Raw genomic sequence first — 24,605 nt, 5'->3', positions numbered from 1 at the left:
CAATTTGATTTTTAAAAAAACCAAAACCAAAATCCCCAAACCTATTCTGGGCCAGGCACTGTACTTACAGGGGAATCTATGAGTTTTGCCAACATCTAGGCCCCCATTCTTCTGGTAACAGTGCTCCGATTTTCCTTAAGCATCCCCTTTGTTAGTCTATATCGAGGTTTTCCAATTTTGGCACTATCGTCATTTGGGCCGGGGTAACTCCTTGTTGTGATGAGTTGTCCTGTGCATTGTAGGATGTTTAGCAACATCCTGGCCTCTACTCATGAGCTATCAGTAGCCTCCCTGTCCCCCAGTTATAACAACCAAAAATTAGTCCAGACATTGCCAAATGTCCCCTGGGGATCAAAAATCATCCCCTGGCCCATTGAGAAGTACTGTTGTGAACTGCCTATGGGGTCACGTGGTAAGAAACTGTGGGTGACCTCTAGGAGCTGAGAGTGGCACAGATGGAAAGGAAATTAGGACCTCAGTCCTACAACTGCAAGGAATTGAATTTGCAACAAGAATGAGCTTGGAAGCTCATTTTCTACTGAGCCTCCAGATGAGAACTCGGCCTGGCTGATCCCTGGATATCAGTCTGTGAGATAATATATGGGATGTGGCTGTACGCTGCTAGGTTTGTGGGGATTCATTATGCAGCATTAGGGACCTTAAGTACCATGAGATATATCTATATCTTTATAATAATTTCCCCCACTCCTTTTTTCCCTTAAGCCATATCAAATAGATTTGTTATGTGCAACTAAAAATGTCCTAAGTAAAAAATTACCTCGTAAGCCTATTGAACCAGACAATTGTATTGATCTGTACATTTCACTACTTATAAATTTTACTTAAATTTAAAAAAAAACAGGAAATAATTATCTCATAGAGTTGCCATGAGGCATAAATGAGATAATGTACATATAGTTCTGTGTTAGATACAAGTGACTATAACTTAAACTGGGTTAAGTTAAAAAAGGAATGTACAGTCTCACATAACTGAAAAATCTAGGGGCACGTCTATGTATTCATTCTCCATTGTTGTGTTTCCTTTCTTTTTAAAGCTGAATGACATTCCATTTTATGTATATGTCATTTTTTTTTTATCCAGTCATCTGTCCGTGGATGTGTGCATTGCTTCCACCTCTTGGCTGTTGTGAATAATGCTGCTATGAACATGGGAGGGCAAATATCTTCCTGTTTTCTTTTTTTTTTGGATTATATACCAGAAGTGGGATTGCTGGATCATAAGGAGGTTCTATTTGTTTTAATTTTTTGAGGAAACACCATACTGCTTTCCATCAAAAGTTCATCATTTCACATTCCCACCAACAGTGCACAAGGTTTGCAGTTCCTCCACATCCTCACCAACACTTGTTATTTTCTGTTTTTTTTTTCCACACTAAGTTTTATTTTATTTTTAAAAAACACACGGGATGCACCATGGAGAATGGATTGGAAGGGTTCCAGGGTTAATGCCTATGGGCCTGGAATTGGCCTGAGATGAGTTGCCAAAGTGGAAGATGTATCTGCATAGCATTGGCCTCTGGTCAAGATATTGTGTTGCTTTGTAATCATGGACCCAAGGTAAGTTTCAGGGAGATTCGTGCCAGCACTGTTTATTGATAATTGTGAGATGGATGATTTGCACCTGGTTTCAGTGAGACCCCCTTGAAGGGGCTCACCATTGGGGTGGATACATTGCAAAAATATCCTATGTGACAGGATAAGAAGCCTGGCTATACTCCATTTTGGACACTGATTCCAAGGTGTTCAGTGTACATGTTGGTGGTTCCTGACCTAAAGGCAAAACTGTGTCCATTCAGCAAAGCAGAAAGAGAACGATTGGTGTGTACATCTGGCCTTTCTGGACCCTTTGTTGTGAAGCAGACTTTGCCTGCTTCCTATGCATAACCTTACTTTAATGCTGCTGCTATATTTTAGCCCTTTCTGCAACATCATCATTTTGGGTCCTGTTAGGTTTCTTTAGGAATCAACCCCTGCTAACTGCCACAATTACTGCAAGGGGGGAATGACTGGCTCTGTGGTATCCCCGTGTCTAATTCAGTGCCTGGCAGACAATATGCATTTATTGTCAGCATTTGTTGAGTCATCCAGGCTGGAGCTGGTGAAGAGTGTGGAGTGGGGACGGAAGTCCCACTACCCACTTCCTCTGCTCTCCGCTGTGTCACACGGACTGCTCATCAGTGCCTCACCCAGAAGAGCTGCTCAGTACACATTTCTCAAATGAGCAAGTAAATGAAAGAAAAAGAACAAATGTTCTCTTTGCTTGGACGTGGCAATGATCTCAAGGTGCTACAGAGGAAAACAAAGGAAGGTCAATGAGCAAGCCACATGGAGCTCATCCTTCTCCAGGCCTCCTGGACACTCCTTTCTAATGACAGCTTCTCATGGACCCTTTTAGTTAAGCTGTCCTCAAATGAGAGGGTCCAACTGATTTTATTCTGTGAGCATTTCACCCATGCTCCTTTCTCAACATCACCCCAGGGATTCACCATCCTTTTTTGAACTGCCAACAATGGTTTAAAAGCAGATATTTTTGTACTAGTTGATTCTTGTCAATCCTGCCTCTTTTACAGTCTCTTGTTCCAAAAATAGCCCATAATTTTGCTTTGCCCTAAGAACCCCTGAAGAAGGATTCTCCATTTGAAAAAAAAAAAGGCATTGAAGCCCTGTATACAGAGAGATCTTAACGTGCCATCATTCCTTGGGTTTCTTTCTTTTATCTTCCTTAAGCACCAGCTGGCTCCCCAAAAATGTGTGAGGCCTTTCTCAAGTTCCGTATTATTTCTATTCAGCAGCCATGAAACACCTTTTGTACTTGAGATGGACTTTGACAGAAGGATCTAGGAGTAAGTGTTCATTTTAGGTTTTTCTGAACATTAATAAGAACAAACTTGATGGTTCCTGGAAATCATTGGGAGGGGGAAAAAAAGGTGGAAATGCCCATGGCTTTAGTACTTGGAAAAGGAGCAACAGGCTTCTGAATACAGACATTTTAAAGTAGACATACAGAAAACATCTGCAACAATAAAAGTGCTAATAATCCAAAAGAGAACTAAGCCAAAAAAGCTTATCTTGTGCAAAGGAATGCGTTTTGGTATTTACATTTGCAAATGGGTTTGCCTGATTTCTTGAATACCTAGACAAGAATGAAGCTGCTCTGACCCAAGACTCTGCTCTGACTCAGAGAAACTGACCCAAGAAGGGCTAGAGACCCACAGTTTCCTCACGCAAAGACTCTGCCTCCTACTCTATGCTGTGAGATCAGTGCCTTCCTTTTCATGTCTAATCCACACCTTCTCTGGGTAAAGTTGAGATAATAATGAAGCATTTTTGTTTAAAAAATAAAGTAGTTGGGGACTTTTTCAGGTACAATTGGCATAAACACCAGAATAACTAGATTAAATGAAAGGACAACTCATTGACACATGAAAAGGAGAGTCTGTTGGCTTCAGGCACAGCTTGATCCAGGAGCTCAAATGATGTTATCAGGACTCCGTTTCTCTTAAACAGGACTTCTCTACTAGAGATCATAATGATCACTGGCAGCTCAGACATATGCTACCAGCATAGCATCCTCAGAGGAAGGAGAGCATTTTCCCAAATCCTGGTGGCAGCAAAGTCTCAAGGAAGATTTTGAATGGTATCATTTGGGTCATGTGCCCAATCCTGAGCCAGTCATTATGTCTGAGGGCATGGAGTCCCTTGGGAGATAGATATGAGCAAACCCACTCGAACTACATGGGGCCTGTTTCCCTACAGGGTTGAAGAATGCTGTTTCTAGAAGAGGGAATGTCAGGCAGACAATCACAACAGCTATGCCCCACAAAAGGTCTTTCAGAGTAACTTACCCAGCAGAACAGAGATGCAGAAGGAAGGAAGAGGCCACGGGTGGGGTGCCAACTATGGGACATAGTTGTTTTTCATTTCTAATTTCTTGTTTTCCTCCTTCCTTCATTTGTTTCCTTCAACAAAACTTTTTGCTTGCTGGAAACAGCAGGAGCTGGGATTGCAGGCTTACAACATCACGTATGAGGGTTTTAATAGAGATGTGAACAGTGGAGGCTGGACAGGCTTCCTGAGAATGTAATTTTGAGTCAGGTCTGAGCAGTGAGAAGGAGGGAGATCACTAGAGGAGGGAGGAGAGGTGAAGAAATGCCAGGTAGGGCTTCCCTGGTGGCGCAGTGGTTGCGAGTCCGCCTGCCGATGAAGGGGACATGGGTTCGTGCCCCGGTCCGGGAAGATCCCACATGCCGCGGAGCGGCTGGGCCTGTGAGCCATGGCCACTGAGCCTGCGCGTCTGGAGCCTGTGCTCCGCAACAGGAGAGGCCACAACAGTGAGAGGCCCGCGTACCGCAAAAAAAAAAGAAAAAAGAAAAAAGAAATGCCAGGTAAAGGAGACAGCTGGCATTAAATTATGGCATTCACATTCATTCAACACGGGAACATTCCCCGCGGCTGGGGCAGGGGCTGCATGGGAGGAAGGGGGGCCGGTGATGAGAGAGGAGCTGGGAGAGGGACCTCAGGGCAAGTTGTGAACTGCCTTGAACCTCACGCCAAGATGTTTGGACTTGATCTTCTCTCTGGGTTTTGGGGAGGTCTCTAACCCTAGAATTAAATTTTCACATATTTTTATGATGATATCTCTGGCAGCTGACAAGAAGGTGAGGTGGGATTGAGCAAGACGGCTGGCAAGGAGTCCAGTTCTGAGGCTAAGTTGGGAACTGTGGCCAGAAGTGACCAAGACCCCTAAGGCAGTGGTAGGAGGAAGGGTGGGATTCTGGAGGCACAGCTCAGGTAGAATCCATGGGATTTGGTTTTGCCACAGATTGGGGAAGAACTGGTTCACAGAAGAGGTATACGGAGACAAGAGTTGGAAGCAAGGAGCTACTGCCCTCCCCTGGCAAATTAGTGCCAGAATGAATCATCCATTAAGAGACAGGAACGTTCACTGTATTCTCAGAACAGAAGATGCTTGTTTCTGGGACACATCAGTCAGGACGTATGGGTTGCATTCGTGTAGATTTTCATTTCATTCACTTCTCCAGAAATATTTATTAGGTCCTGTTACATGCCCAGTCTTGTGCTAGATGCTGGGTACAGACTGGGAAGTGAAACAGACACCCTTCCTGTCATCATGGAGCTTTCTATGCACTGTCCTGGAGGGAAGGACAACAAACAAGTGTACGTATAATTAACATGTACAAACTGTGTTAAATGTATGAAGGCAATCAGTTACAGGTGCAATGAAAAGAAATGAAGGAGCTAGTGGGAAGCAGCTGTATAGCACAGGGAGATCAGCTCGGTGCTTTGTGACCGCCTGGAGGGGTGGGGTAGGGAGGGTGGGAGGGAGGGAGATGCAAGAGGGAAGAGATATGGGAACATATGTATATGTATAACTGATTCACCTTGTTATAAAGCAGAAACTAACACACCATCGTAAAGCAATTATACTCCAATAAAGATGTTAAAAAAAAAGAAAAGAAAAGAAATGAAGGGAGCAGAGAACCTCCTAAGACGGATGGTCAAGATGAGGCTCGATTCAGAATGGGACCGTCCACATCCCCTTTCATCCGGGGAGGGCATTTCTAGCCAAGCAGATGTCAAACTGACGAAAATTTTGATATGTTGATAAATTTCACTTTGAGTTCAAAGTCACTCTTTTCTCCAAGTATCTTGCAGTTTTAAATGCACTCGGAGTAACTTGCTTTACTTATCCTCAAGCTTTATGACTATAACTCATTTAGTATTTTAAAATTTGCAATATGATTCTGCATATTTGCTGACTGGTTTATGTGATATCCCTGGGGTAGATAGTTACAACAGTGGCTCCCACTCTATCACCGTTTCCTGTATCCAATCTCTTAGATAGGCCCCTCCCACACTGACATGTGGTGTGGCCATGTGACTTGCTTTGAGCAATGGAATATTAGGAGACATAAAACAAGCAGAGAATTAAAAAGTGCTTGAACATTGGGCTTGCCCTTTCTTGCTCCCTGAGAATGACATGTGAGGAAGCCTGAGCTAGCCTCCTGGAGGATGAGAATCCCAGCTGAGTCCTCCTAGGTCAATGAGCTCTCAACCAGTCTACAAGCTGACTGTCACCACAGGAGTGACCCTAGACAACCAGCAGAAAAATCTATCTAGCTGAGCTCAAATTACTAGGCCCAAAGAAATTTTGAGAAAATTAAAGGATTGTTGTTTTAAGCCACTAAATTTTAGGGCCTTTTTATGCAGTGATAGATAACTGATATGCTGTAATCTTCAAACAACTTAATTATTAGTTTCTAAACAAGAAAACTTAAAAGCAGCAAAGATAAATGACCCTCCTAAGATCTCACATAGTTTGGGGGTGGATCTGAATTCTTACTTTACATCCTAGACCTTATTCTAAAGACCACTTCATTTCTTCAACTTCCAGTACCTCTCGGAAAATACTCAAACCTAAACCCACTAATGAATCATGGTTCCCCAACTTCCCAGTTTTCTTAGCAGGTATCTTAAAGTGATATTAAGATACTGGGCTTTAATTTAATTTAAGTGATTAAGAACCAAGATTATATATAATTGCATGAATAAACAGAACTAAACTGATCATTTTCAAAACAGCCACATAACCTTGTAATCAAAACTCATAACCATCTGCGAAGTATTCTTTCTGTCATTCTAAACAACAAACGAATTGAGAGGAAATAAAAGGACATTTTACTCAACTTGTTAAAAAGAAATTATTGTGACTTTTTTCCATTGTGCTTAGAGAAGAAACATACTTTTCCAGTTCTTTGAAATATTAAAACAATAACTAAACCTAAGGTGGTGTAATCTAACACATATGTTCTGAATCCTTACAGATAGGAAATAATCTGTTCCCTAGGACATAAGAGAAACTCACATCTCTTTAATGTTTTGTGTACTTTTTTTCAACTTGAGAATCACTTTCAACTTTTTAATAATAATGACTTGAAGATGTTGAGTTACTTGCACAAGATTACAGATTATAAGTCATAGAGATGGAATCAAATATTTTTCTTTTTGATGCCAAGTCCCATTCTCTTAACCGCCCTAACTAAAATAATAATAATAACTATTATTATACAAGTAATATGGTCACTTTCTTCTTCCTAGCAGAAGGAATTTTTTTTGCAGTTTCCCATCCTCCCCCCAGTAGCCACACTCTTCTGGGGAGGTGGGCACTAAACCATCTTGAGGGTGTGGTCCTGATTGGTCTACCTTTAAGTCAATCATAGTGGTCTCAGCTGGTTTACACAAGGACATGTGATCCCTGTGACACATAGGGAAAGTCTGTTGGGGCATTTGTTCTTAAAAAGAGAGAATGCTTGTGACTGTCCTGAGAATGTCTTCTCAGCTCTCCAGCTGCAGGGACTGTAACTGACTAACAGTCTCTGAGCACCTGAGGCCACGCTTCCCAGGGCAGCTTCCAGCCAAGAATGGAGTGTGGCAGTGATGGAGTGTGACCTGGGACTCCTGTGTCAGGTGACTTTGATCAGCGGTTACTTCGGCTAGATGCCTCTGGCCTTCTCTGCTAGGGATATTAAGTTTGGATGTTTCTCCTGAAACTACCGCACCTATCCCACATGAGCGGAGCTGTCTGAGAACAAAGCCTGCTCCCGGAGAATGGCAAAGTAGAAAGATGGAAAGAGCCTGGGTTTCCAATGATGTTTTGAGCTGCTGAGTCAATCAATCCCAGGTTCGCCCTTAATTTCCTTATTGAGTGAACCGCTAAGTTGAGGTTTTCTTTACTTGCAGCAGAAAGCATTGTCATGGATACAATTATTCTCCAACCCCACTTCCTAGAAGAAACCTCTAATAACATTTTACTATGAACTTTTCCAATACATTTACAAACATATATATCATTTTGCAACTTGCTTTGTTTTGTAGTCATCAATATGTTACGTACGTCCTTCCACATCAGTGCCTATAGATCTACCTCTCTCTTTCTCACAGCCACACAGAATTCTATATGGGGATGTGCCCTCATCAATGTGCTTCTATCCATGATCATTCACGGTGTGCCCTTCTTCTGAGTCAAAAGACTTGAGAGCCACTGGCAGAGCCTTCCTTAGAGGTCAAATTACTATGTTCTGTTCCTCTTTCCATCCCAGAAACGGGACCACTTTCAACACAGGGGGAAATATACTTTTAAATGTACACCAAAGGCAGCCTGAGCAAATAAATTAGAGGTAGGAACCAGAGAGGGCAGACGTTTTGTAGAAGATGAGACCTCCCAGCGAGGCCTGGTCACAGAGATGCAGCCTGAGACTGCTTGCGGAAGAGCGCAAGAGTATTCTAGATTATTCTAGCCACTTCCTCGCTCCTCCACTCCACCGGCCTCGCCTCCTTCTCGGCCCTCTGCTGCGCCAGGTTCTGGGGGCCGCGAGGGAAGCAGGGAGTGAGTGGGCTCATGCCGACGAATCATCCTGCAGGAACAGGCTCGGCCGCTTACGCTGGGCGCGGTGGGATCGAAAACACCTGCTCCGCCGGACCCAGCCTGGCCAGCCTCCACCGCCCTCTCCCGGCAGGGGTCTGGCCCCGCCCCCTAAGCAGCCAGACCCCGCCCCAGCCCCACCCACAGCCTGGCTCCACCCACCGCCACCGCTGGCCCCGGCCCTGTCCCTGCTCGCTGCTGGGACTTCTGGCTCTGGCGTGCACCTCTCCCCTTACTTTGTATGGGATTGTTTGAGTCTGCAAACAGCAAACCAAAACAACACAGAAAGTGTCCACTCTAAGGTGCTGTTTTTGTTAGGGCCAAACAACCAATGTGTTTCACCGAACGAGATCCTCCACCTTACCTTCTGAGAGGTGGAGTGGTCCTCAAATCCCAAGCCCATCGCAGAAGTCTGATATTGAGGATAGAACTCTGCACCATGATTCTCACAGGAACTTTTTCTGGCGGAAACTGCATTTCCTCTCCTTTCCAGGAAACTTCCCACTTTCAGCCGGCTGACTTCAATCACTCTATCGACCTCAAACTGGCCTGGCTTAGAGATGGATCTTATCCGGCTGGGAATATAAAAGCAGCGGGCTTGGCTTTTTTTTTTAGCTTTTGAAGCCCTGCCTACCTATTACAGCAAACATTAAAATAGCAACTAAGCACATCACACATTAAATATACTTTAAAAATTTTTGCTATAAATGTTATTCGATCAAGGTGGAGAAAAGTGGGTATAATATGCCAATGTTTATATAAAAAGAGGGAGATATAAATCTGTATGTATATTTACTTATTTGGCAGAGAATATACCATTAAAGTGAACAGTTATCTATAGGTGAGAGGAAGAAACTGGGAAGAACAGAAATAAAAGCTAGACTTTGAAGGTACCTTGTTTTGTAGATTCAAGGAACCATATATTTTGTATAATTATAAAAATAAAATTAAATGACAAAAAGCATTATTTAACAGTGAAAGCAAAATGGAAGAAAAAAAAAGAAAGGAAGAAAGAAAGAAAAAGAAGTTAACTGTATATCCAGTTGTTAGTATAACCACCTTGTGAAGAACTGAGACCAAAATAACAAACAACCCTCTGGGCAACACTGTAGGATGCTAGAGAATGAAGTCATTATTTTGAAAACTAGTAAATAAAAAGAAAGAATCAAGCATTTACCTTGCCTTTTTTATACAAGCTATGCTTTGAGGGCTTCCCTGGTGGCGCAGTGGTTGAGAGTCCGCCTGCTGATGCAAGGGACACGGGTTCGTGCCCCGGTCCGCGAAGATCCCACATGCCGCGGAGCGGCTGGGCCCGTGAGCCATGGCCGCTGAGCCTGCGCGTCCGGAACCTGTGCTCCGCAGCGGGAAAGGCCACAAGAGGGAGAGGCCCGCGTACCGCAAAAAAAAAAAAAAAAAAAGAAAGAAATGTTGAAATATTTACAAACAAAATGATAGAATGGATGTCTGGAATTTTTTTCAAAATAATCCTGGCTTGGGGGCAGGGCAATGGGCAGGGATGTAGATTGGCCATGAGTTGATCATGGCTGAAGCTGAGTGAAAGGTACATGGGGTTAATTATTACTATTTCCTTTACATTTGTATTTGCTTGAAAATTTCATTGATAAAATGTTTTAAGAAATCCTTTGGAAAGGGTTCTTATAATTTTGCTTTTGAAATTACTTGAGTGTAACATTTAATTTGGCGATGACTTCTTAGAAATCAGTTCATATTTTGGAATTCTTTCCAAGTGAGAAAATAATGATAATAACAACAACAGTTAGTACACATCCTTAGAGTGTGCCAAGTACTCTTCTAAGTGTTTTGCTCATTTAATCTTTTCAACAGTGTTTGAGGTTAGTGGTATAACTAACCCCATCTTATATACGGGATTACAGAGGATGAAGAAACAGAAGCTCAGGGAGATTGTTTTACTTGCCAGAAGTCACACAGGTAAATGAGGAGCCAGGATTCGACTACAGGCAATTTAGCTTCACAGTTCATACTTTTAACTACTATATTAATCTACAAATTATTTTCCAATATAAGGACATTTTTATGAATACTAGATTGAATAATTAATGACATTGACATAAGGACGCTTCATACACATTTAGTTAACCTTCATTAACTTACATTTTGAGATTTTTCTCTTCGTGCTGCAGAGCAATACTTTCTTGCAAGAACCCAAATATTTTCATAAATCCCAAATATCTCACAGGCCCTATGCCTGGGGCCTCTCCTGCCCAGTGTATAAAACAACCTGAGATCTAGGGCAGAAAATTGATTGATTCTCAGGTGTTACTTCAGCCTGATCCTCTCGTTCTGGTTTTGTCAACTTTCAACATCCCTCCCCATTGTCTCTATCTGCCTCCTTTGGTATATCTGCCTCTCATCTTCTGGAGTGGATCCCAGTGTATTTTGATCCTTGATCCTACCTTGAGCGGCTAGTATCAGTTTGCTCCTAAGGAATATGTTTTGGCTTTTCTGGCTCTCCGCAGCTCACAGGTTGGTTGGCCACTTTTTGGTCAGAATTCACAGGCTCTGGGCCTAAGAAATGCAATGAGTTGGGCAGGGCAGTTACCTCAAAGTTTCTTCCCAATCCCCACTGATAGAGCTTAGTCTGTTCTAGAAGACTGAAAAGTTCTAGCCAATGGGATTCCTGGATCTAGCTTCTGTGTAGTGACAAACTAACCAGATGTGAGGATAGTTTAGCTAGTGGGCAATAAAAAAATTAAATTAAACTAAATTAAATTAAAAAATAAAATAAAATAAAATACCTGCACACAGTCAGCCCATGAATTCCCCTAATACTGGATCCTCCAATACTGGTTATAGGACCCTGGGATCCCTCATGTTCTCAGTCATCTTATTGTGTGTCTTATTTTTCCACTTGAGTCTGTTCTTTGCATTAATTTTAATATCACTTGATCTGCCCTGAATGTTTGGAGCTCGGAGGAAGGAACATAGTGTAATTTGCCCTGGGCGTGCTGGAGAGCTACTAGCTATGAACCCTCCCCAAAGATAACTCTGAATACAGGATAAGCATGCATGCATGCATGCCAAGAATGATTTAATAAGAAGTCTGCAATGTATCAAAAAATAAAAGGATAAGCATAGACTGACTCAAGGATCAAAAGAGCAGAAGAACTTTGAACTTCCAAATCAATTTTTCCTCTAAAACATATGTTTAAAAACCTTTATAGGCAGCAGACCTGAAGGATTTTGGTTTTGTGATCTCATATACAAGCAGATAGCCAACTCCAAAGGGTAAGGCTTGTTAGCATTGGTTCCATCCTTCCTTAGTGAATAAAGTGCCACTTATTGAATTGCCTCTGTTGGTCCCTGCACTGCCCCTATATTCTTTGAAGTTTCTGGAATTCAAGAGTTGGACTGTTCCATCCTATATAGTTTAGGAAATTTTAAAGTGGCCCAAGGCAAATAAGACTCAGAGCCAGAAACACAGCCTGATATCACTGATAAGATAACAAGAAAAGGATGAGATAAATACACTATATTTAATCTTGGGAATGTTTATGTTGCTATTTGCATCGTTCCAGTTAAAAGAGTGATGTACACAAATGAAGTCTCCTACAGTTGTTGTGATGTGAAATAGTCCAGGATTGTGCTAGGCAAGGGTTTTCTGAGCAGGGTAGTGGTGTGGGGTGGTGAGGAGGAGTTGAAATGGAGAACAAGGTATGACAGGTGTATGGGGTGGGCTGAGCCACCACGTTGTACAACTACAGGGGATGCCTCTCATTACCGTGTAAGTGAGTAGCGCTCCCTGGCATTGCGCAGTGCACCACCTGTGCCCCAGGGGTCTAGGAGAGGGAGGGAGTAATGTCCTGGCAAACAGACAAGTAGTCCTTTCCCATTGGTCTACCCAGTGAGTGATGGCTTCTTTAAGTTTCAGAACTTGTTTCACTGTCCCTATCCTACCTGAAGCCTTCCTAACATTGCATACCGCCCTGGAGAGAGTTAACAGGATCATCTTCTATATTCCATTTTTCCCCTGAACACAATTTCTTCACTGAACGTACCACCCTGAAATTGTAAGAATTTGGTGCTGTCTCCCTTGCTAGATCATTTTTCTTTTTTTAAATAAATTTACTTATCTATTTATTTTTGGCTGAGTTGGGTCTTCGTTGCTGCACGTGGGCTTTCTCTAGTTGCGGCGAGCGGGGGCTACTCTTCTTCATCGCAGTGTGTGGGCTTCTCATTGTGGTGACTTCTCTTGTTGCGGAGCACGGGCACTAGGTAGTTGAGGCTCACGGGCTCTAGAGCGCAGGCTCAGTAGTTGCGGCACATGGACTTAGTTGCTCTGCGGCATGTGGGATCTTCCTGGACCAGGGCTCGAACCCGTGTCCCCTGCATTGGCAGGCATATTCTTAACTGCTGTGCCACCAGGGAAGCCCGCTAGATCATTTTTTGAAGGCAGGAAACATTGTGTTTCATTCATATTTGTAATCTTATTGCCTGGCACCTAGTATGCACTCAGCAAATGTTTATTGAACTGCGCCAAAAGCAAAGGATGGTTTCATCATCTGTTAAATTCAAATCTAGAGGCAAGACAAGCATTTCCTGAAGTGTGGACCACAGAACAGTAGTCCTAGAGAAATGCTTTTCCTAAAAGGGTAAACGCTGCAACCAAATTATCCCGTCATGAAAATCGCAGTGCATATTACATAATACAGGCTCTATGAAGTCCTGCAATTAAAAAATATATATTTTTAACCGTTTTGAAAGCAGAATTTCCAAATTCATTTGAGCATGGGATCGTCCCCTTCTCCTATGTGGTAACATAACATTTCTAAGGACACTTAAGAAACACTGCACAAGAGTATCTTTTTTTCTTCTTTTTTATTGAAGTATAGTTGATTTACAATGTGTGCCAATCTCTGCTGTACAGCAAAGACTCAGTTATATACATATATACATTCTTTTTCTATATTCTTTTCCATTATGGTTTATCACAGGATATGGTATATAGTTCCCTGTGCTATACGGTAGGACCTTGTTGCTTATACCAGAGTCTCTTGATGTGTATAAACCAAGCTCTATTCACATTTCTCAAATCCAAACTGGGAGCCTGCCGTTTTAGTTCGCCCCTGAAAAGAACTCATTTTATTTATTTATTCATTTATATATTCATTTAACTAACATATATGGAGTGTTTATGGCTCATATACCAAGGATAACAAAAGATGCCCTAGCCCCCCAAGAATTCAAGGTCAAGACAAGAAGACAGGGAGCTAAACAGACTCTTACAGTACATACAACTCAATAGCTGTATGATAGAAATAGCCCCTGCTTCACACCACTCTGAGCCATTATTCACACTGAAGTCTAGATCAGCTGGGAGGGGATGGGGAGAATTCACCTGCCAGGGTGTCTCCACTGGGGTGAAGAACCAATTGGTTTTTGTGACATTGTGATTTATAATAAGAAACAGACATTTGGTCTTCCTAAAACCCTTAGAATTTCCTAATAAGAGGATAAAGGTGTCTTCATGTTCACAACAAACCCCTTTAAACTACACCTGAGTTTATGTCAGTGAGGCGACTTTTGGAAAGCTCCTAAGGCTAGGGGCTGGTTGCCAGGGGAACCAACCAGGTGTTTAGAGGGTTGGAACTCCCAGTCCTCCCCCCCTCCACAGCCCCGACCTGCAGAGAAGGGAGAAGGGGTGGAGATCAAGCTCAATCACCAATGGCCAGTGATTCAATCAATCATGCTTCTGTAATGAAGCCTCCATTAAAAACTCAAAAGGATGGGGTTCAAAGAGCTTCCGGGTGGGTGAGCACTTGGAGATCTGGGGAGACTGGCACACCAGAGAGGACATGGAAGCTCCAAGCTTCTTCCCACATACCTTGCCCTGTGCATCTCTTCATTTGGCTATTCATCTGTTTCCTTTATAATATGCTTCATAATAAAATGGTAAACGTAAGTAAATGTTTCTGAGTTTTTTTCTGAGTTCTATGAGCTACTGCAGAAAATTAATTGAACCTGAGGAGGGTGTCGTTGGACCCTCCAATCTCTAGCCAGTGGTCGGAAGCACAAGTGACAATCTGGACTTGTGATCGTGTCTTGAAGTGGGGTGGAGGGGGTATATCTTGTAGTCCTGAGCCCTTAACCTGTGGCATCTGACTCTATTTCCAGGTAGATATTGTCAGAATTGTGTTGAACTGTAGGACACTCAGCTGGTGGTGGAAAATTTCTTTTTGGTGGTGGGGAAAAAAACCCCAACAACAAAGTTTTTTCTTTTTCAGTCCATTGTGAATCGATACCTTTGCGAAATACATAAAAAATGTATTACTAAGGCATTGTGATAGTGGCATAAAGACATATAGATCAGCAGTCCAGAAAACAACCCTCAGGTTTATGGTTAATTGATTTTCAGCAAAGGTGCCAAGACCTTTGCTGAAAATCAATTAATTTAATGGGGAACTAGGACCCTTTTCTTTTCAACAAATGGTGGTGGAAAAACTGAATATTCACACGTAAAAGAATGAAACTGGATTCCTTCCTTACACTGTGCACAAAAATCAACTCAAAATTGATTACAGACCTAAATGTAAAAGATATTCTTTGAAGAAAATATGAGAGCAAACCTTTGGAATCTTGAGCTAGCCAAAGCCTTCTTAAAGGATATAACACCAAAAGCACTAGAGACAAAAGAAAAAATAGATAATTGTATTTTATTAAAACAGAAAACTTTTGTGCTTCAAAGGATACCACCAAGAAAATGAAAAGACAACTCACAGAATGAGAGAGGATATTTGCAAAACATACATCTCATAAGGGATTTAAAACCAGAATGTATAAAGAACTATTGCAATGCAGCGATTAAAAAAGATAAATAACCCAATTGAAAAATGGGCAAAGGATCTGAATAGACATTTTTCCAAAGGAGATATACAGATGGCCAAAGATGTGAGCAGGGTTTGTAAACCAATAGGAGACAGTGTGGTTCCCCCGGTGTTAGCAAGAGCCGGAAACCATTAGCAATGAAGGGGCGCGATGGGAGGGAATAGTCTCAGAATCTATGGAGAGGAGCTGAAGGGAGAGGGCTGCCCAGACAGGACTGTGGCCTTTGATAGACGGAGGCAGCAAATCCACTGCTTCCGGCGGGAAAGGAACCAGGGAAATAAACTCCTCAGACCCACTCTCTTCCTGGCTTTGATTTCTTCCGCCATTGGCCAAACTCAGAAGTAGAGCTTGAGGGCTTCCCTGGTGGCGCAGTGGTTGAGAGTCCACCTGCCGATGCAGGGAACACGGGTTCGTGCCCCGGTCCGGGAAGATCCCACGTGCCGCGGAGCGGCTGGGCCCGTGAGCCATGGCCACTGAGCCTGCGCGTCCGGAGCCTGTGCTCCGCAACGGGAGACGCCACACAGTGAGAGGCCCGCGTACCGCAAAAAAAAAAAAAAAAAAAAAAAGAAGGAGAGCTTGAGTCCTCCAGGTGGAAGACAGTGGTGGAAACAGGGTTAGGCAGAGGCGAGCTTGTGATTTGGGGTGCAGGAGACAGAGGGAAAAGCTATACATTGGATGGACCTGGAAAGTCAAAATGAAAGAAAAACTAAGGTGAGTAGCAGAGCAGGAACAGGGAAGATGGGGGGTGGGAACAGGACGTACTGTGGATTTAGATGTGATGAGGCTGCTCGCTGAGTACCAGGATGTTCTCTGCTGGGTAAAAACCAGCGGCGGTCCAGCTTGGAGCAGAAGTAGCCTAAAACTATTGTGCTGGTTCCCGACTTCTCTTTGGAGCATTGCCCTAGACCAGAGGTCGGCACACTTATTCTCAGAGGGACAGATGGTAAATATTTTAAGTTTTGCATCACAGCTACTCAACTGACACTGCAGTGGGAAAGCAGCCTCAGACAACACATAAATGAATTGTGTGGCTGTGCTCCAGTACAGCTTTATTTATAAACACCGCGGGCCTGCAAGCCATAGTTTACCAACCTCTGCCCGAGACACTTAAGAATTTTTTCATCATTTTGCCTTCAGGTAAACTTTTTTTATTTTTAATTTTAAATTATTTATTTATTTATTTATTTTTAAATTTTTTGGCTGTGTTGGGTCTTTGTTGCTGCGCACAGGCTTTCTCTAGTTGTGGCGAGCAGGGGCTACTCTTCGTTGCGGTGCGAGGGTTTCTCATTGTCGTGGCTTCTCTTGTTACAGAGCTTAGGCTCTTGATGCTTGGGCTCAGTAGTTATGGCATGCAGGCTCAGTAGTTGTGGCTCATGGGCTTAGTTGCTCCGCGGCATGTGGGATCCTCCCAGACCAGGGATCGAACCCTCGTCCCCTGCATTGGCAGGTGGATTCTTAAACATTGTGCCACTAGGGAAGTCTCTTCAGGTAGACTTCTGATGCATCTGTTCAAATGGCCTTTCTCCAATTCTGGCTTCTGCCAGATAAACAATGTGGACTCCTTTCAGTGTGCCAGGAATGAATGAGTCAGTAGGTTCTGCCTTAATTCCTATAGATGTCCAAGAAAGGAAGCATGTGTAGCTGGCCGACCACTAACAAGGGACATGGGCAGGAATTTCCAGCTCCAATGTCTTCATTTCAAATATTTTCCTGAAAATATGTTAGGTTAAAGGAAGGTTTGCTTTTCATGCCAGGAACATACTCTAGTCTGGTGAAATGAAGATTAAGCTTGGAAATCACACAGACCTGAGTTTAAAGCCAGTCACTAACTAGCTGTTTGACCTTGCTGAACTACCTTTCTCATCTGTAGAATGAAGGTATTCCTGACCTCATAGGTAGCAATAGCTATTATTATTATGAGGAGTAACAAAATATGTTCCTCTTTAGAGCTTTTTTCTCTCTTGCTCTTTTCTACTGCCCTCCTGAAGAATATTGGTTCTTAAAGTTTGTTCCCAATCTACAGGTTTTTCACTTGGGTTCTCTAAATGCTCCTTGGGCAAAGCCAGAATAGACCCCAGACAATTTATAAATTGATGGAGACACTTTTTTTTTTTTTTCATGGAAAGGCATTTTCTTTTAAATATAACAGTGTGTACACGGGAATCCCAAACTCCCAATTTATCTCTCCCCTCCACCCTTCCCCGCCCCGGAACCATAAGTTCGTTCTCTAAGTCTGTGAGTCTATTGGAGACCCTTTGTTTGCAAGCAATAGAAACTGAATTCAAACTAATGTCAGGGGAAAAAAAGAAAGGTGGGGTAATTTATTGGATACTGGAATTGTTCTCAGAAGAAGCATAACACCTCAGCCTCAGGAAAGCATGGATTTCAGTAACTGAATTCATATTCTCTCTCTCTCCCCTTTCTCTGCATTTCTTTTCCTGTGTGGACAAGTATTTTCCTTAAAAAAAAAAAATAATAATAATAAATTAATTAATTAATTATTTTTTGGCTGTGTTGGGTCTTCGTTGCTGCGTGTGGGCTTTCTCTAGTTGCGGCGAGCGGGGGCTACTCTTCGTTGCGGCGAGCGGGGGCTACTCTTCGTTGCGGTGCGCGGGCTTCTCATTGCGGTGGCTTCTCCTGTTGCGGAACACGGGCTCTAGGCGCGCGGGCTTCAGTAGTTGTGGCTCGCTCGCTCTAGAGCGCAGGCTCAGCGGCCATGGCTCACGGGCTTAGTTGCTCCGCGGCATGTGGGATCTTCCCGGACCAGGGCTGGAACCCATGTCCCCTACCTTGGCAGGCAGACTCTCAACCTCTGTGCCACCAGGGAAGCCCCTGAACGAGTATTTTTTAATACTTCAAGGGAGGTGCCTGTTGAGAACTCTCAGTCACATCACAGCTTCGGCACCTAAGAGGAAAGGAAAGTTCTTTGCTTCTTCTTCCCCTAGAGCTATATTTTAAAACCCCGTGAAAGGGTCCTGTCTGTCCTGACTTGGGTTGCGTGCCCATTCCTCGAGCTAATTGCCGTGGCTATGGAGGTGAGGTCCTATGATCTGCTGAGCTTGTGTCAAGTACGCACATCATCTGATTGGCCGCACCCACTCGGACCACATGGTTGGAGTGGGGGAAGAGCACGTGTCTCCAGAGAAGAAGAGTGATGTTACCTGAAGAAGCATGGAAAGGTGTGCTGGCCAGAGAGATGCATGCTATATTCACTGGCCATGTCTGCTCTATTAACTATATCAACATAGCAATTTTTCTAAGTGCCTGCCATGATTACAGTGCTAAGATCCTTAGAGTGAGCTACAGGACATATGTGAGCACGTGACTCCCACCCTATTGTTGGGGGCGGGTGGATGGGGGCGGGTATCTGTTAGAGGAGTGGGCTGTGAACAGGACGTCTGGGATCAGTTTAGTATGAGGTATAAGGTAAGAGATTCTATCTAATAGCTTTCCAAATGATCACGCTAGACCCATTAAAGTTCAATTCTAGTGTCATAAATTTTTTTTTCAGTTGAAAATTTAAAAAATGAAAGACCAGTTCACATATCCCTTTTTTGACTCCTCTGGTTGTGTTTCTCTGTACTTCCCCTCTTCCCTGACTCTCTCCCGGATTCTATGTCTCGCTAATTATAAGCTTTGTAATGATTTCTTTTTTTTTTTTTTTTTCGGTACGCGGGCCTCTCACTGTTGTGGCCTCTCCCGTTGCGGAGCACAGGCTCCGGACGCGCAGGCTCAGCGGCCATGGCTCACGGGCCCAGCCGTTCCGCGACATGTGGGATCTTCCCGGACAGGGGCACGAACCCGTGTCCCCTGCATCGGCAGGTGGACTCTCAACCACTGCGCCACCAGGAAAGCCCCTTCATTCCTTTTTAAGGCTGAATAATGTTTATCCATTCATCAATTGATGGGCACTTGAATTATTTCCACTTTTTGGCTCTATGAATAATACTGCTATGAAGCTTCATGTACAAGTTTTTGTGTGGATTTTTTTTTTTCCTTTTCCTTAGGTATGCACCTAGGAGTGGAATGGTTGGGTCAAAGGTTAACTCTGTTTAACTGTTTGAGGAACTGCCAAGCTGTTCTCCACAATGGCTGCACCATTTTACATTCCCACCAGCAGTGTAGGAAGGTTCTGATTTCCCCATCCTCAACGACATCTGTTATTAGCTGTCTTTCTGATTATAGCCAAACTAATGGGTGTGAAGTAGTATCACATTGTGGTTTTCGTTTGCATTTCCCTCATGATTAATGATGTTGAGCATCTTTTCACGTCCTTATTGGCCACCTGTATGTCTTCTCAGAGAAACATCTATTCAGATCTTGTAAATGGGTAGGATTTTTATAAGAGAGATTAGGGCCAGAATGAATCTGCAGGGGGGCGAGACTAAGAGGGAGTCCTAGACTTGGCTCTGCCACCTACTAGCTGGGTGATTTCTGGGTTTCTTAAACTCTGAGCCTGTTTTCAATTCTGTTAAATGGGGATAATAATACCTACCTCACAAAGTCACTGTGTGGCTGAAATGAGAAAACATGTGTGAATCATTTATTGGAGTACACGATACACAGTAAACACACAATAAGTGGGAGGTATTTTCATGATTTCTAAAAGGTAATAACATGATACAAGCTATGTGTCAGTAAGATTAATCTGGACCTGTCATAGTAAATAGATCAAAGAGAGACTGCAGACAGGGCTGCAAGTTCAGAGAAGACAACAGTTTATGCAAAAGCAAACGAAATGAGAAAAAGATGTTTTGTGGCTTTCCTTCCTATTGAAGACAATTTCCCCTCCAGTCCTTGGCCTGGGCAGCCCTATAAAGGAGAGGGGTATTGTTGCTTTTTCAGGTTGATCAAAGAATGTTTTAATCATCTTCGTATATTAATTCATCTAATCCATGTGGAACTAGAGATGAATGTATTTTGAATATTTTGATTAACATTTCATAATAACTTGAGGAATTTTAAATATGTTTATTAACTCTGTTTCTCTGGAGAAAGATGACACATGATGCTTTGGTAATTTCAGGGTCATTTATATTATCAATTAAAATACAGATCTTCCTTGATTTATGATGGGATTACGTCCTGATAAACCCACTGGAAATTGAAAATACTGTAAGTTGAAATGCATTTAATATACCTCATCTACTGAACATCACAGCTTAGCCGAAGCTACTTTAAACATTCTCAGAACACTTATATTAGCGTACAGTTGGGCAAAATCATCTAACACAAAGCCTATTTTATGATAAAGTGTTGAATATCTCATGTAATTTATTGAATACTATACTGAAAGTGAAAAATGGAGTGGTTGTGTGGGGACAGAAAGGTTGTAAGTATACTGGTTTTCACCCTCATGATCGCGTGGCTGACTGGGAGCTGTGGTTCACTGCCACTGCCCAACATCCTGAGAGTATTTTACCGAATATCATCAGCCTGGGAAATGATCAAAACTCAAAATTTGGGGAATTCCTTAGTGGTCCAGTGGTTAGGGCTCCACGCTTCCATTGCAGGGGGCAAGGGTTCAGTCCCTGGTCAGGGAGCTAAGATCAGGAGAGCCACATGGCCAAAACAAAAAACAAAAAACAGAGCTTCCCTGGTGGCGCAGTGGTTGAGAGTCTGCCTGCTGATGCAGGGGACACGGGTTCGTGCCCCGGTCCGGGAGGATCCCATATGCCGCGGAGTGGCTAGGCCTGTGAGCCATGGCCGCTGAGCCTGCGCGTCCGGAGCCTGTGCTCCGCAACGGGAGAGGCCCCAACAGTGAGAGGCCCGCGTACTGCAAAAAAAAAAGACCCTCAAAATTTGAAGTACAATTTCTACTGACTGTATATTGCTTTTGCACCACTGCAAAGTTGAAAAATCATAAATGGAAACTTTTAGTTCGGGGACCACCTGTACAGTATTATCCAATGCCTGCTCATGAATTCATTCCTTACGTATCTACGGAGCCCCTACTATGTGCAGACACTGTTCCAGGCCCTGATTATACAGCAGTGAACACAAGGTCTTTGCACTCAAGGAGTTTATATTGTAATAAGTTGAAATGTTAAAAAATCCATTCATTCAACAAATATTTTTTGAATACCTACTATGTGCTTGGGATGCATGGGTGAACAAAACAAGCAAAACTCTTTGTCCTCATAGAGCTTACATTCTAGCAGGAAGAGACACAAAACATAAACAAAATAAATAAGGAAGCTCTACAGTATGTCAGAAGGTGATAAGTGTTACTAAAAAAAAATAATAATAAAGCAGTTAAGGGAAAGTGGGGGTAGGGAACTGGAATTGCAATTTTTAGATAAGTGATCAGGTTGGTGTAAGAAACGGAAGGAGGTGAAAGAGTGAGCTCTGTGGATATCAGAAGGAAGAATGTGCTACGCAGATGGAATAGCAAATGCAAAGGCCCTGAGGCAGGAGCATTCCTTCCAGAAATAAGGACAAAAGGAAATGGAGTGAGCAAAGGAGAAAATAGGATATGAAGTTAGAGGGGGAGTGGAGAGGAAATGAGATTGTAGATGCCATAGGGCCTTGTCTGATCTTCATGTCTGAAAGAAACAAAAAGTGCAGAATATATTTCTTGCTAAGCAAAGGACAGCTGTATTATAAGGCAGAGTATCTCGGAACAGAGAAGTCTTTGGTCTTATATAGTGTTTCAGGAAGTGCGGGGTTCAGAGACTGGCACTTTTAGAAGCTGGACTGTTCAGAGACGAATTGACCTTTAGAGAAGGAAGCAGGATTACTGGAGTGTGACTATGGCTCATTGGCTAACTTTCTGAAGTCAGGGGTTGTCACTGATTGGGAGGTTGTCATAGATTGATTAAAAAAGATTCTGGTGGTTGCTTGTTTCATGGCCAAAAAACAATTAATCTTTTCCTTTGTTCAACTTGGAGTGAACAAACTTGTCACTCTCTGCTTGCAAGGCTACTGTAAAGTCTTTTGTCTTTTACTCTGAGGAGAATGGGGAGGTACTGGAGGATTTTTGAGCAGAGGGGTGACAGGATCTGACTTCTATTTTCAGGGGATGACTCTGGCTGCTGTGTAGGCCAGGGCGGAAGCAGGGGGACAAGTTAGAAGGTCATTGCAGTTGCGCTGGTGAGAGGAGATGCATTGAGAAGTGCTCCCATTTTGGATATATTGATAGACAACAAACAACCAAGATAATCCAATGAGGTTAAGTATATTGGAGTGAACATAATACTACTTATTATTATGATATGAGTGGATGACATTATAGGGTGGGGTTTTTAAAGAGGTCAGGGGTCAGGGGTCAGGGAAAACTCCAGTGGGTCTAGAAGCTGGTGAGGTGGGGCTGTGGTGACAGGCATGGGTGGGGTGGGAGAGGGAAGCTGAAGCCCGATCCTTCCAGGCCTTCAGGGCAGAGAATGGATGGAGAGGACAGGGGAAAGAGTAGACTAGGAAGTTGGAAACGGAGACAATACTATAACAGACACTGTCATCAGGGGAATTTATGAGGTGAGGCCTCATTAAAGTAATAAGGTAAAATCCAACTGAGAAGTCTTCATTGTGCTGGGGATTCTGTTTTGATGTTTGCTGAATTATGACTCATATATGGTGGTGTAAATTAAGGGGCAGCTGTGGTGTACGGATTAGGGAGGGGAAAAAAGACAATCACCTATCCTTTGACCTTTAATACAAAGTCTAGATTAGTCTAGAGAATGTCTTTTCCAAGACATTAAATTGTGATCCACATCCCTCTCTTTCACCATGTCATCATGAAAAATGGTTAATGTTTATTGGGGGACTCCGGAACACAGGTATTAAAGGCACAGAGAACATAGGTTGTCTCATGGCAGGTTAACTGGGATTCAACTGCAGAGGAGGTGTGGACTGGGTCTCCAGTCTCCTAGAGTTAGCTCCCAGGGTAAGGAGAGTGCTTTATTTACCTCTGTAGCCCTGAGGCTCCTAGCACAGTGACTGGTAGACAGTAGGGGCTGAACAATCCTTTGTTGACTTGAAATTAAGCATGTAGATTAGATCAATGGCACTGAAAGAAAACCATATTAATGCAGGGAAAGTAGTCGGTTATCTTTGCATCTTTTGATTCATCATCCAGTGTGTGGATTTGTCATACTTCTCCCAGTTCTACTACTTCCTTTTTTACGTTTCCTGCCTTTGAGTACATCACTTCACTCCTAACTCCACTTTATGGGTAGTTGTAGAGAAAGGGAGGAGTTAAACACAGGCCAACATTATTTCTCTTCTGCAAATAACAGTTTTTAAAAGTTTGATGGAGATTGAAATTCATGTGATACAAAGGTAATAAGCCAACTTAAGCTAATGGGCCAACTTTTCTTAGGGCTTTCTCTGTGCATTTACTCTAAGTGAATTCCAAACAATCCTAAGCAGTAGCCAGTAGAGGTGAGGAAACTGTCACGGAGAGGTCAAGAAACTTGGCCAGGGTCACATGCCAGTAAGAGGGGGAGCTGGCATTCAGATCAGGTTGTCTGATCCCAGGATGGTATTGCTACTCACTCCTCTTGGAATAATTTGGAGGCTTTCATTCGTCTTTGCTTCCTTATTTGCTCCAGAAATGTGAAAATATGCAGAGAAACAGTAGGAGCTTTATAAATAAAACATGTCTACATATTTTTACGTGATTAAAGCTGGAAAGTTTATGTGGCACCGGGCCACTTGTTTAGTGGAAGTAAAGGGAACGCGATTCCCGGCTCCGGCTGCATAAATCCTGCCCCCTTTGCAGTGAGTGGTGTCTGGCCCACCGCCTACCTCTGATGGTCACAGCCCAGGGAAGTGCGACCCAGACTGGACTCAGGGAAAGACAGCGTGGGAGCTTGGCTGCACAGAGGCAAGAATGGGCCATGGATTCTTGCAGCCCAAATGTCATCTGGTTGGGAAAAGCCACATGTCATGTTGCAAATACTATGCGGGTGGGGGAGAGCATATGCAACATTTTAAGCTGGCGTGAAGGCTGGCTGGACTGACCAGCTTGTTAAACCTGAAGGAGAGTATTGCAACTTTAGATGGAATCTGAAAAACGAATATCGGAGCTCTGCAGCCGAGTGAGAAGGAGCGTTGTGCATGTGGCCACATTAACAGGGACACAAGGCCAACACGAGGTACTGAAAGCGTTCAACTCCACCCTGCAGTTCGGGTGTTGCCCTGGCCGACAGCTTCTACCCTTGGTTTCCCCTTCTTAAAAATCGAGGTGCAGGCAGGCTGCACTCAGGCGGATGAGACACTTGCACTTGGTGGAGGGAGGGGATTGAAAAGAGAGGGAAGGCTGAGAAATCACGCTTCT

Source organism: Hyperoodon ampullatus, assembly GCF_949752795.1.
Source record: "Hyperoodon ampullatus genome assembly, chromosome: 11".
NCBI classification, from domain to species: domain Eukaryota; kingdom Metazoa; phylum Chordata; class Mammalia; order Artiodactyla; family Ziphiidae; genus Hyperoodon; species Hyperoodon ampullatus.
Note: the sequence above shows the minus strand (reverse complement) of the source record.